Source organism: Protopterus annectens, chromosome 2.part1 (assembly GCF_019279795.1).
Source record: "Protopterus annectens isolate FY-2018-M chromosome 2.part1, PAN1.0, whole genome shotgun sequence".
Classification (NCBI taxonomy): domain Eukaryota; kingdom Metazoa; phylum Chordata; order Ceratodontiformes; family Protopteridae; genus Protopterus; species Protopterus annectens.
Window position 1 is genome coordinate 420333147 of NC_056729.1, and position 15319 is coordinate 420348465.

Consider the following 15319-nt stretch of genomic DNA (forward strand, 5'->3'; position numbering starts at 1 on the left):
ACTGACATAAAATATAGGGAAGGCATTCCTGAACACAACAAGCAGAGGAACGTCAGTCACTTGGTGTGCATAACATGCACCACTGAAATGTCTGCAGAATACAATATTTAAATCTATAATATCTTAGTCTCAGGAAGACATCTTAGAACATAAATAGCACAGAAACATTTAGTCACTTAGTGTATGCAAGATACAGCAAAGAAATCTCAACAGAGACCGTTTCAGTCTCAGGAAGGTATTTGAGAACACAACAAGCACAGAAACACTGTCAGCCATGGCGTATGCTGTAGAATACTATAACATTGAAACTGCAGCTTGATGAAGCATTAATACAAGTAAAAGGATATGGTACCATCATGCTGCATACCAGTAGTTACTAAAAATGAATAACATACACCTCTGAAGAGTAGGCAGTGATGTCATTACCTGTTGCTATGTAAAGGCCTGTATATAGTATCAGCAAAGATCACTATATGGCTCTCCTGGAGTCTGCCCTACTTATAGTACCATGGAAAAATTCTGGTTAAAGCCACTGACTGGTAAAACTAGGCTAGGCTAAAGTATCACAAGCACTGGCTTTGTACAACAGTGAGCAGATCTAGTTTTGGGATCTATTTTGGGGCACAAAAATCACACATTTGCTGTAGCAGCATTTTGAGATTTACATACCACATTGAGATGCAGAGGTGTGATTGGCTGCAGAAATATTTAGCCTTTATGCAGAGCTATGAGGAAACCACAGAAATAGTGGTTAGAGGGACTCTAGGTAATGCCATCAACAAACTTTAAATTGAGTTATGTAGAAAATGAATGGAAAAAGACTAAAAGATTGCAGATTAATGGAGACCTGAGGTGGGGATTACATTAGTTACAGGTGTTTTACTAGAGGAAGGTGATCACTGCCTGTGGATTCAGGAAGAACACAGTAATAATGTGGGGAACCAGGATTTATTTGAGAGTTTCTTTTTCAGATTTTGTCATGTAAACGTACTCCCTGGAATTCAGAAAGAATTCCACCATGGGCAATAAGAGCTGCGGCCGAAAGCGACCATTTATGCATTTATAAAAATACAGTTCAGAGATATGTTAGCCACAACGAGGAAATACCTCATTATCATTTAATTTGCATGTCTCTGAGTTGTTGGTAATTACAGCTAGTGCAAATCAGCACTTCCCTGCAGTAAGCACCTCTGGTAGCCCATGCATCATGTTGGAACAGGCACATCCCTCATTTACTGTCCCACACATATATTCACACATTCAAGTCTCTCACACACACACTCATGGACCCATTACAATCAGACAATAATGCCAGACATTAGAGTTTCATACATGTTACTGTTTAGAAGATACATCATAATGCAAGAGCGATTACTTCATGTTTTCCTTTGTTGGGGTAGAGGACAAAATCTATGCTTACTTAAATTTTTTTCTGCATGAATGGTAGAGGGTATAAATCCATTCCCTCTTATCTTTTATAAACTGATTTATGGTAATATTTAAACAATCTCCCTGGTGTCTAATGATAGCATAGAGGGCTAAAACTCTGCCTTTATTAAGCTTCTCTTCCCTGTACCAAGGATACAGGGTCTAACTCTTTTCTCCCTTTGTATTTTTTAATGATTTAAGGTAAATGACAGAATCTCCCTGATGTCAAGTGTTAGCACAGAGGAGTAATGTAAGTTTTTTTGTGCTGCGAGTACAGTGTTCAAAGCCTTTTCCCTTTTTTAACTTTTTTTTAGTCACTTAGAGTAATATTTTTCAAAGTCTCCTTGGTGTTTAGTGTTTTCTTGGTGCTATGCAACTTTTATGCTGCAAAACTGTTGTTCTATTAAGTTATAAATGAGTTTACAGTAGTATATACAATTCCCTGGTGTCTAGTGACTCTCCCCTAATATTACTGGATTTGTTTTTTAGTCTAGAAGAGTTGCGAGGTGTGACAGGTCTACTTGACTTTACCAAAAATACGCATAACCGAAACTTACATTGTCAAAAACACAAAATCGAAAATTCACTACAACGAAAACTTACAATACCGAAAGTCAGTACACTGAACGACAAACTCCACATAAAAAAAATTAAATTAAAAAATTAACATTTTTTTATGTTTTTGCATGGGGGCAAGCCCCCCCCCCCTGCAACCCCACCCCCCGCAAATTATATATACCAACTCCAAGATCACAATACACTGGGGAAAAGGGTAATTTCCCCGATCATCATTGTACTGCCATCTCCATTTAGAAGCTCTGAGTGTTGTGTTACATCCACAGCCGATAATTCTTTAAATAAAAAAAATGTGTAGCTCCTGTAGACTAGGCTGCCAGATGTGCTCTTTCATATCCAGAGATACGTGTTTGATGTACTGACTTTCGGTATTATAACCTTTTGTTACAGTGAATTTTTGATATTGAGGTCTCGGCGATGTACCTTTCGGTTATGTGTCCTTTTGGTAAATACAGGAAGACCCATATGTGTATGTATATAACAAAAAAAAAAAAAAAAATATATATATATATATATATATATATATATATATATATATATATATATATATATAGATGGATGTACTTCAGAAGGTCGAAGTTCCAAACATCAAACTTCAAATGGCCAAGGCCATAAGTTCGAAGTTTTGAAGCTTTTTAAACCTAATAAAAAAGTAAAAATAAAATAATTGTTTTGTTTTTGTGGCGGGGGGGGGCAAGCCCTCCTGCACCCCCACATCCCCTGCTAATTAAATATGCCAACTCTGAGATCACACTACAGTATGGGAAATGGGAAATATCCCTTTCTTTGTTGTATGGTGATCTCCATTCAAAACGGTTGACGTTTCAAAACTTCGATCTTATGGTCTCGGCCTTTTGAAGTTCAAAGTTTTGAAACTTCGAGCTTCTGAAGGAGATCTATATATATATATATATATATATATATATATATATATATATATATATATATATACAGTCACAACTATACCTGGCTCTAGTGTATGTTTTTCCCCCGATACAACTCTTGACAAAATTAATTCAGAAAGCCACAAGATGCAAGACTAAGAGGGATCCTCATTGCTCCTTTCTGGCCCCAACAGGTTTGGTTCCCCTTCCTTTCATCCCCTCATGTAATACACTCACCTTGAGTTTTGGATCCCAGGCCTGATCATCTAAGTCACCCATCCAGGTTGCTTCTACCCAATCTACAAGCCCTAAAGTTGACTGCATGGTAACTCCAATTTTGACAATAACCAGAGGTGCCATGCTTTCCTCATTGGTGGTTCACATTATTTCTTCCTCACAAAAACAGTCAACAAAAAAGGATTTATCAAAGAAAGTGGATTTTTTTTCTATTTGGGTTCTTCAGGAGGATTGGATCAATTCTCTATTCCTCTCCTGTTAATCTTGGAATTTCTATCAGAACATTTTCATAAAGGATCTAGTTTTCTACTATCATAGTGCAAATGGCTGCCATTCCTAATTTTCACATAGGGCATACTGATTTAGCTTTTGCCTCTCTTAAAATTTCCAAAGCCTTTCTCAGGGAAACTTTCTTGCTAAGACCCTCCATTAGGGATCCAGTTCCCCATGGGACAGCACTGTCATGCTTCAAGTCCTAACCCAAAAACCCTGAATCAAGAGCCTCACCAGATGTCAGTTATCTCTCTTGGAAGACCTTTTTTGTTTGCAGTTACATCCACTAGATGGATCTCTGAATTACAAGCACTATCATGGAAACCACTATATCTCATTTTCCACAAAGATTGAGAATAAATTCTTCCTTCCTACCAAGGGTGACATCCGGATTAAATTTGAATCAGTTTATTGATTTGCTAGTCTTTTTTCCAAAGTTCTCAAAGCTAGCTATTAGCTCGACACACACACACACACACACACACACACACACACACACACACACACACACACACTCACACTCACACACACACACACACACACACACACACACACACACACACACACACACACACACACACACACACGATATTCAGACAGTTCCAACTCTATGTATACTGTACCAAGGATATAAGAATGTCAGATCACCTGTTTGTATCCTTCTCTAAAGCAAAATTAGACAGAAATATATCAAATGTCACAATTTCTAAATGGGTGTCAGACTACATTTCTTTTGTTTATAGTGCTCAGTGTTTACTGCTACACATGAAACTGAAAGCCCAGTCCACAAGAGCAACAGATACGTGTACAGCATTCATGAAGAGAATTCCCATTGATGACATTTGTGCAGTAGCAACATGGTCCACAATATACACCTTTGTTTCACATTATAAACTGGACATGCAATCCAGAGCATGCTCATTCTTTGTTTTCACTTTTCTCAGGAATGTCCTTCCTTGATACCACCCAGGTGCTTTTTTTTATTATTTTTTTTTTTTTGCACCTTGGGAATCTGTCCTAAACATTGAATCGGATGAAAATAGACAACATTGGATAGAAAACGTACTTATAGCACAGATCTATGGTTATGGCCTAATTTTCATCCAGTTCAACATTCCTCCCTCCTTCCCTCTTCCAATATTGTCACTGTCAGCTTCTGGTGATTGGACAGAAGTCACCTAAGACCATGTCTGTTCAAAATGTTCCCCTGATCCTTACTGTAGTATTAATATGTATATCAGCTGGGATACCTACAGGTTAGTGAAGGTATTGCAGGAGATCTATAATTCAGGCAAAGTCAGCAAATTCATTTTTTAATTTCCAAAAAAAAAAAAAAACATTTTTATTTGTGATCACCCTAGCTTCCTCCATAACCAGTGAATCACATGCTGTCAGTGTTCTCTTTTCCAAACAATTGGTTATTTTCTTTTTTATTACACTTTTCCTTCTTTTTTTCAGTTTCTTGTATTGGTTTCTAATTCTTTCACCAAACTTTCAACAAATCCTTTTGCTTAAACAAGAAAGTACTTATTTTTAAACTAATTCATTCCCTACTAGTGGAGGTGCTGTGGGAATCACATTTTAGCTTACTCATGCCATACTTGAAGTCCCCTTTAAGATGAAATTTTATGAAATGTCCAAGTTTTGTTTCATGTCTTTTTTAGAGACAGTAAGTGGCTCAAGATAAAGCATGCATTTCTGTAGAAGAATGTGTTATAATAAAAATACAAAAATACGCAGTACAGAGAAAAGATTTGTTAAAGAAATATAAAATGTTCTAAATATGTTTGAGGTTATTTGATGTCACTTTTTCAAATCTAGATGCTTAGGATTTCCCTCTCTCTTCCCCCCTTGGCTGACCTGGTGTGTCTCAGTTTGAACTTCACATTTACCTACACTAACAAACTGCAGCTCCTGAATAACGGTGTCTACAGGATTGCAATTGGAAAACGCAACAAAAATAGTTTCTTCCAACAATTAATCTGAGTAGGTTACACACACAAAAAGCATTTGTTAAGCTTTCTCTTACAGTGCTGTGTAATTAAGCAAGTCACCATTTTTGTCAGCCATATGGCTCTTTTCTACTTGAGTGTTTGCCTCCTTCCTCTGTAACTAAAGTACACTGACGCTTACATTTGTCTCTCTGATCCGAATTTATACAGGTATAATTTATACCTTTCTAACACTCAAGACATAGATTCCTGTTGAAAGTTTTACTTACTTGTCTGACATTTGAACAAGTAACCCTTGTAATAATCCTCAGAATTGTATACTGTTGGTCTGTCTTTTCTGCTAAACATAAGTAACATTACAGTGCTGAGTGCAGATTGTAGGCCCTTACATTCAACTTGCCTCTTGTGTAGTGTCAGTCAAGGTATCCCTCTAACCACTCCTACTGCCTTCTCCCACCCCCCTTTCCTCATAAACTGATACAACTTAGTACAGGCATCATTTTCAAATCTAAGTGCTTAGGAGTTCCCTCTATCTTCCCCCCTTGGCTGACCTGGTGTGACTCAGTGTAAGTTTCTTCATACTATGGAATTTTACTGTTTTTTTGTATGTAACTGAATGACCTGATGCTAAATTCTGATTCTGCACAGACTGTTCTATTTTTGTTTCAGAGCCTCTATAAGTAGCTAGTGACTTTACTGAATTTCTGTGGTAATATTTGTGTTTAAACTGAATCTGTACCTAGATAAAGTGTATAATGAGAGCTACTATTTGCTGCATATGTTTTTAATGTTTAAATTGCACACACACATTGAAGAACTGCTTTTATGACCTGAATAACTTGTGCTAGCTTTACCTGAATTGCTTTTACTGACAATTTTCCAGTTGTACAATTGTGAACAATTGATTTAGTTTTACTGGTATATCTTTAAAATCTGACAAGTGTTTTGTTTATTGCATTGCTCTCTTGCTAAGGTTTCTTAGCTATCAATCTTAATCCATTCTGAAGTGTGCTACTCTACCCCCCCCCCCCAAAAAAAAACAAACTTTCTGAATGTACTATTATAGCAATAACCCATGCCTGGCTGTGGGTAATGCTGGATTTACCCACGGTTGGTGTGGTTTGGTCACGAGGGCGAAGCCCGAGTGGCCAGACAAAGACAACCGTGGGTAAATCCAGCATTATCCACAACCAGAAGTGGGTTATTGCTATTATACAATGACATTATTTAAGAAAAATAATAATTACTTTTCTTAAATAATGGCATTGTATAATGCCTCCTTGCTGCCCTTCCGCAGCTGTCTGGTATTCTGCGGCAGTTCTGATGTACTGCGCATGCGTATGCTTATGCACTACATCAGAGCTGTGGGTGGAAGCAATGGAGAAAGCAAGATCTCCGTTGGTTTTTACAAAGTGTCTCGCTATGTTAAAGGAGTTTAACATAGCGAGATGGCTTTAAAAAAAGCAACAGAGAATCTCAGTTGCTTTTTTTAAAGCTGTCTCGCTATGTTAAACCCATTTAACATAGCAAGACAGCTTTTAAAAAAGCAACAGAGAAAGGAAGATCTCCGTTACTTTTTTAAAGCTGTCTCACTATGTTAAACTCCTTTAATATAGCGAGACAGTGTGCAAAAAGCAACGGAGATCTTGCGTTCTCCGTTGCTGTAAAAAAAGACATATAGTAATGGAAAAATTCCGGGCGACCGGACCTTTTTCCATTAGTATAACTCTGATTTACAATGTGCACACTGACCAATCAGCATGCACATTTTGGAATCTTAATAGGGGGTCGTTGTATAATGTAAAATAACTGCCTGTTGCTGCCTTAATGCTTACCCTAGAATCTCTGCTTTTCTCTTTTCCTAGTTGAACTTCACATTTACCTACACTAACAAACTGCAGCTCCTGAATAACGGTGTCTACAGGATTGCAATTGGAAAACACAACAAAAATTGTTTCTCCCAGCAATTAATCAGAGTAGGTTACACACACAAAAAGCATTTGTTAAGCTTTCTCGTACAGTGCTGTGTAATTAAGCAAGTCACCATTTTGGTCAGCCATAGGGCTCTTTTCTACTTGAGTGTTTTGTCTCCTTCCCATGTAACTAAAGTACACTGACTCTTACATTTGTCTCTCTGGCCCTAATTTTTCCAGGTATAATTTATACCTTTCTGGCTTTCTAACACTCAAGACATAGATTCCTGTTGAAAGTTTTACTTACTTGTCTAACATTTGAACAAGTAACCCTTGTAATAATCCTCAGAATTGTATACTGTTGGTCTGTCGTTCCTGCTAAACATAAGTAACATTACAGTGCTGAGTGCAGATTGTAGGCCCTTACATTCAACTTACCTCTGGTGTAGTGTCAGTCAAGGTATCCCTCTAACCATTCCTACTGCCTTCTCTGCCCCCCCCCTTTCCTCATACAGGTTAAACTGCTACAACTTAGTACAGGCATTGGTTCATCCCTGCTCCGCTTGTCCTCGCTTCGCTCAGGCTTGCTTCGCACCCCTCCTTGCCCCCAAATCCTTCTCACCCCTGCTGCTGCTACATTTATTGGTACTAGACCACACCCCACTTTTTTAAACCAATCAGTAACAACTTGTCACTCAACAGCACCACTCTCAACCTGATACCACCAGTCCTCCAGCTCTACTATTCCCTTTGCCTAAGTGTCAAATACCATTCAGTAGGTATGCTATCACCAATGCACAAAGAAGTTAGGTGCTGCACCAAAGTCCAGCTTACGATATAAAGCCAAAATGAAACAAAGAACGTCGCTGGACACTGCTGCTCCTTGTTAAAACGTTTATTCAGTACAAACAGAGTCAATAAAAGTGGTAAGCGCTTTCGGGACTACTCCCTTCCTCAGACAAAATTACACATGCAAACAATACTCCATTTAAAAAACAACTCACGCAATAAAATTCAAGTAAAATTCAATAAAAGACCCGCCTATTCTGAAGTGTGGGCCTTATTGGTACTGCTTCATTCAAGCCAGGTGCTCTTGTAGCCATTAATTCAGCAATCCACTTTGACTCTGATAATTCAGTTTTATGCTTCAAATCACCCCCCCTATTGGTAAGCCTAATGTTAACAACAGCCCTAAACAAAAAACTATGTGTGGGAAACTCTTCTATATGCCTACTGAGTGCATTATGTGGATCTTTATTCCTAATACTTGACATATGTTGAAAGATCCTAGTTTTAAACATTTGATTTGTCTTTCCCACATAAAAACAAGGGCAGTGTTCACATTCTGCCAGGTAAACCAAATCAGTGGTGTTACACGTTGCCTTACCTTTTAAGATAAACTGCCTACCAGTTACAGGGTGAGTGAATACTGAATTCTTGTTGTTAATATGGACACAAGCTTTACATCTCCTGCAGGGTACTGTCCCTGCCGAAATTAGGGAGACTGGTCCACTGTTAATGAGTTTTTCTCCACATAGTATATCTTTAAGGTTTTTATTCCGTCTATACCTAAAACAGGGTCCTTGTCCTACTACATTGTGCAAATTCACATCACTGGTCAAAATATTCCAGTTTTTTCGGACAATATGGCATATGTCCCCTATATTACTACTATACGTGAAAGACACATGTGGTGCTTCAAATGTTGTAGTCCTATCCCTTAATTCACTTTCAACTATACCCGTACGTTTTAACCAAGGTCGATATTTATTATCCCTATGGCCCTTACTGTCACTAATAACTTTATTAACCTTCTCACTCTGATACCCCCTATCTTGCAGGCAACCTTTAAGTGTCACTAACTCTTTCTCAAAATCTTCATCATCTAAACAAATCCTGGAGATCCTACTGACCTGTCCTTGCACTATGTTAGAGTACGTGTATCGTGGATGCATGCTATCATATGGGAGTAGACTATTTTTCCAACATTCCTTTTTAAACAACTTGGATTTAAAGCCTGCCCCTTCTTGTATTATATTCACATCCAAAAAGTCTATACATTCTGTAGAGGCTTTCATGGTAAATCTAAAGAATGTGGTCGTGGAGTGTAGATGGTCTACAAATAGTTGCAATGTATCTAAACTCCCATCCCATAAGATAAAAACGTCATCCACGAAACGTACATACATTTTCAAATAACTTCGCCAAGTTTCATTATTCAATACAAATGCTTTCTCCCATTGTGATAGTACAAGGTTAGTGTACGTGTTGGCACAGGGGGTGCCCATCGCCACCCCCTGTGCCTGTCTATACATAGAATCACCCCCTATAAAAACATTATTCTCCAAAACTAAACCTAACAATGTTTTCACTAAACTAATCTTGTCACCTGTAGCCCCTGAGTCCAACATGAGGGTGCCTACATTCTCTATGCCATAACTATTATCTATTACTGTAAATAAATTGTTAACATCTAATGTGACCATCAATAATCTAGTACTGTTGTATGTGCCTTTTTCAACATTACCTAATTTTCTCAAAAAGTCTCCCGTGTCCTTCAATATGTTGTCCACACTATCTACATAGGGTCTAAGATGATGTTCCACCCATATCGAAATGTTCTCAGTCACCCACCCCCTCCCCGAAACTATCGGTCTAAGGGGTGGGTTATCCAAAGATTTGTGTATCTTTGGGAGAGCTTTAAAAATGGGAGTTATAGCATTTTCTATCCATAAGAAGTCAAGCACTTCAGCATTAATTTTCATGTCAAAATGTAGGACTTTCAGAGCTGTATGAACCCTATCAACCACTCTTTTCACTCCCAAGGGATTGATGCAAATGTATGTTTTTTCATCTGATAAAAGTTGCTTCAGCCTACAGTTGTACCAATTTGCATCAAGGACGACCACCACCCCTCCCTTGTCTGCTGGCTTTATTATAATTTCCCTATTTTTACTTAAGTTATCCAAACTTTCCTTCTGCTTCTGTGTCAAATTATAAAATTTACTAAAGCTGCCTTGCTTAAAGTAGTCTATAAGATCATTTTCACAGCTTCTAAGAAACAAGTTCATAGTGGGTGTGAGTGGGGGGACATAAACACTAGGTTTCTTTAGGGTTAAACTGTAATCATTCTGTGAACCATACAACATCCTTAAGGTTAGATTACGACAAAATAGCATGACATCCATCATAACCTCATTAAAACACTGTTGTTACTGGGTATAAACGTTAACCCTCTGTTCAAAATCATCAATTCTTCTTCATTCAAGACATAGCTAGATAAATTATAAACAATACCATGATGCAAGCTATAGTCAGTCAGTCCAATAACTTCCTTTTCCTGTCCGCCACTCGATCTTCGCTCAAAGATCTCTTCCATGCCCCCTTCTTTTTCACGGCGGCAACATTCAAAAATGTTGCTTTCCCCGCTGCTCCTTCGGTCGTGCTCCCATAGCTCCAGCAGGAGATGTAAAGCTTGTGGCCATATTAACAACAAGAATTCAGTATTCACTCACCCTGTAACTGGTAGGCAGTTTATTTTAAAAGGTAAGGCAACGTGTAACACCACTGATTTGGTTTACCTGGCAGAATGTGAACACTGCCCTTGTTTTTATGTGGGAAAGACAAATCAAATGTTTAAAACTAGGATCTTTCAACATATGTCAAGTATTAGGAATAAAGATCCACATAATGCACTCAGTAGGCATATAGAAGAGTTTCCCACACATAGTTTTTTGTTTAGGGCTGTTGTTAACATTAGGCTTACCAATAGGGGGGGGGTGATTTGAAGCATAAAACTGAATTATCAGAGTCAAAGTGGATTGTTGAATTAATGGCTACAAGAGCACCTGGCTTGAATGAAGCAGTACCAATAAGGCCCACACTTCAGAATAGGCGGGTCTTTTATTGAATTTTACTTGTATTTTATTGGGTGAGTTGTTTTTTAAATGGAGTATTGTTTGCATGTGCAATTTTGTCTGAGGAAGGGAGTAGTCCCGAAAGCGCTTACCACTTTTATTGACTCTGTTTGTACTGAATAAACGTTTTAATAAGGAGCAGCAGTGTCCAGCGACGTTCTTTGTTTCATTTAGGTATGCTATCACCCAAAATAGTCTTATTAACTCTACTTTTGCCCCTTTTACTCATCCCATATCTCCTAACAGCCTACGAATATCAGGATCACCCAGGTTTCCACTACCCTAAATTCCAAACATCCATCCCATCTACAACAGATAATAATGCACCCTTACTCACTCCCCTCATGCTTACCTCCTTAACCCCTAAATACTACCATCTTACTAGACCTAGTTACATTAGTCATAAAACTAGACACTATTACAAAACTTTATTCAAAATCTTAAAACTCATACTCAGGAAACACTGCAACCTCAGAAAGGATGGCAACATCCACACAAATCCTGGTCCATCCCCACCTGTTGGCCCTAATCCCCCTACTATATCCCCTATCTCCATAGCTCCAACAAATAGACCTCCTATCTCACTGCTGGCCTGCCATCTAAACATTAGGAGCATAAATAAAATTCAGCACCTGCATGCCCTCTTAGCTGTTCATTCCCCAGATATATTATGCCTAACAGAAACGTGGCTGAAGCCTGCCACCAAGGACCATGAGATTCTGCTACCAGGGTATAGTATGTTTCGACTAGACCGTACCACCAGAAAGGGTGGTGGGGTAGCCATACTTTACAAGTCTACCCTATCTGTCACCATAGACACCCAACAACCACCCCAGTTCAATAATGCTGAAATTCTTATCTCAAAACTACAAATTAACAAAAACAAAAATGTAAACATTGTCTGTGTCTACATTTCCCCCAGGGAGGAACACAGAAACCTTAGAAGACTTCTTATATTGGTTATCCAATAACCACCCCCAAGAAACAATTGTTCTTGGGGATTTCAACATTGACTGGAACACTTGCTCTTGTGAAACCCCCACAACCCACATAAACCTCTATGGATGTACTCAAATCATAACCTCCCCCACCAGGACAGGAAAACCCAATAACAAGGAAAGTACCCTAGACTGGATACTTGTCAATACCCATCTTCAATCTTATAAATCAGGCACTTTGCCTGATGACTTAAGTGACCACCGTCTCACCTTTGTAATCAAGCTCAAAGTAGACTGCTCCTACCAACCCACCTATAGAACATTAAGAAACAACAAGAATTTTATTCTCACCAAGTTTCAAAATGAACTTAAGGCATGCAACTGGTCAGTACTAAAAAGTCTCCCCTAGATGAAGCAGTAGCATACTTTAACACCAAATTCCTTGCTATTCTTAACTCCCATGCTCCCAGCCGCTCTATTAGAGCCAAAGTTAATATTGCACCATGGCTTTCTAAAGATACCAAAACCAAAATTTCATTCAGAAACAAAGCATGGGCCACCGACCGAAAAACAAAAGCCCCACTTGATCAACTAAGATTCAAACAGTTAAGGAATGACACCAAAAAAATCCATAACCTTAGACAAAAAGAACCACTACTACCATCTACTGCAAAAACACCAAAACAAACCTCAAAAGTTCTGGGTAGGAATAAACAAACTACTCCACCCAGGCCAAACCGCCACTCCACCCCCCTCAGCTTCCCAACAAAAATCCCCAGTAGACATTGCTAATAACTTTAACAGCTTCTTCACAGAGACTATCTAGTTTCTAGCCAGTCAACTCTCTCCCAATGGGTCTACCTGATAACGCCGAAAGCTTGAAACTCCGACAACGAGAAGACTGACACCAGAAGATCGACAACGAAAATGACCGACAGTTTAGAATCTCGATGCTGAGAACACCAACATGTCAGACGAGCGCTAGTGGGTAAGTATGCGGTAGTGACGGATGTCAGGGTTAGGATGCAGGTAAGGTAAGTGTGCGATAGCGACAGTCTGTAGGGTTAGGGTGTGGATCAGGTGAGTGTGTGATAGTGACAGACGTTAGGGATAGGGGCAGGTTAAGTGAGTTAGGGTTAGGGCATGGGTTAGGTGAGTGTGCGATAGTGACGGACCTTAGGGTTAGGGTTTGGGTTAAGGTTAGTGCATAGATAGTTTTGTATGTAAGGTTCAGTGTTTGTAAGGTTTTTGGTGTGCTTTTGTTGTGTGTGTGCTTTTTGGACAGGGGATTTGTTTTATTTGTTGACTGTCGGGATTGTGGTTTGTCGGGTATGTGACGTTTCGTGTTTCTGAACTTTCAGTTTTGTGGTGTCGGTGATTTAGTTGTCGGTGTTTTAGCGCATCGGTGTTGTCAGGTAGACCCCTCCCAATGGCTCTAATTCTAATGTAGCCACACCCAGTATCCAAACATACTTTACCTTCCAACCTGTTCCTACTCAACTTATTCATGCCCTACTTAAGAAACTAAGACCCACCACCCTGGCTGCTGACCTCCTCCCAGCAGACTATCTGCAAAAGGCTGCTGACACCATAGCCTACCCCATCTCTATCTTGATCAACAGAGCTATATCTGAAGCTACTGTACCCACTATATGGAAAATCTCCCATGTCATACCTCTCCATAAAGGAGGTAGTTCCACTGAACTGTCAAACTTTAGACCCATAGCTATTCTGTCACCTCTAGCTAAAATTATGGAGAAGTGTGTACACATACAGCTCATGCACTACCTCACACACAACAAGCTGTTGTCCAGCTTTCAGCATGGCTTTAAGTCACACCACAGTACTACATCTGCCCTCCTCTCTTTCTCTAATGTCATTAACCACAACTGCAATAATAACAAACTACCCTCAGCACTCTTTCTAGATATATCCAAGGCTTTTGACATGGTTGACCACAAAATGCTTATAAATACCTTGAAGGCCTTCTCCTTAAACAACCATGCACTCCAGTGGTTTCAATCCTACCTGCAGGGCAGGCAACAGGCAGTCCTATGGCAGGACAAGCTATCATCTCACCTAACCATTACATTACGTGTCCCCCAGGGCTAGATACTAGGACCCTTTCTTTTCTCCATCTTTATCAATGACCTTCATTCAGTCATCCCAGATGATACCTGCATTCAATATGCGGATGACTCCACCTTGATTTGTTCTGACTCCTCACCAGCTACTTTATTCACATTAACCCAAATTACCTTCAATACAGTGGAAAAATGGCTCTCCAATCAACATCTAATCCTAAACCCCAACAAAACTAAGTTGCTACTCTTCTCCCCCACATGCAGGTCCCCCCCGCCAGCCTTCAACATAACTGCTAACAATGGCACTATCATCTCCCCAGAAGCCCAAACTAAAGTACTGGGTGTCCTAGTTGATAACAACCTGAAGTTTGATGCGCATATCAATCAAACTATCAAAACCATTAATAAAAAACTTGGCTCTCTTTACAGAATCAAACCTTTCCTTACCCCAACTTGCTAGAACTGCAATTGCCGTTCTCATCTGCTATCAACTCTTCTCTATGCCTCAACTCTATTCTCCAACTTAAACAAAACAGATCTTAATAAACTATCATCCTGCTCTAACCACATTGCCAGATTTGCTACTGGCACAGCCTACCGGACATACCACTGTCACAACCTAAATCGCCTAGGATGGCTTGAACTGCCAAGCCTACTGCAGTTCAACCAGCTAATAGTGGCACATAAAGTCATTTACCAACCAGAAAATACACCTGCACTAAAAAATATTATCAGCCCCTACACCAGCACCCGGCCACTGCGATCATCCACTAGACTCCTAGTTCAAACATACAAATCCAACTACTCAGCTGGGGACTCTCTGTTTGCCAACTCTGTTGTAATAATATGGGACAGACTCCCAGCTGACTTGACCCTAGAACCCTCACTAACTCAATTCAAAAACAAACTCAAGAAATACTTCAAAACTCATTAGTTATGTCCTTGCACTAACCCCGACTAGTGACCTCTCTATTTCTTAGGTGCCTTACCTTCAACTACTTCTAACTTTTTTCTACCACTCCATTTCAGGAAGGGTCAATTGTATAACTGCTGCTCAGTGTGTCTTAAACCTGAATGTAATGTTATGTATGTTTAACTTTGAAAATAATGTTATGTT

The 15319-nt window shown here is 39.3% G+C and overlaps 1 protein-coding gene across 2 annotated transcripts in view; it reads left to right on the forward strand.

Annotated features, from left to right (window-relative positions):
* Positions 1 to 15319, forward strand: part of LOC122794087 — a 307770-nt gene that overhangs the window by 145356 nt on the left and 147095 nt on the right. The window lies entirely within an intron of this gene.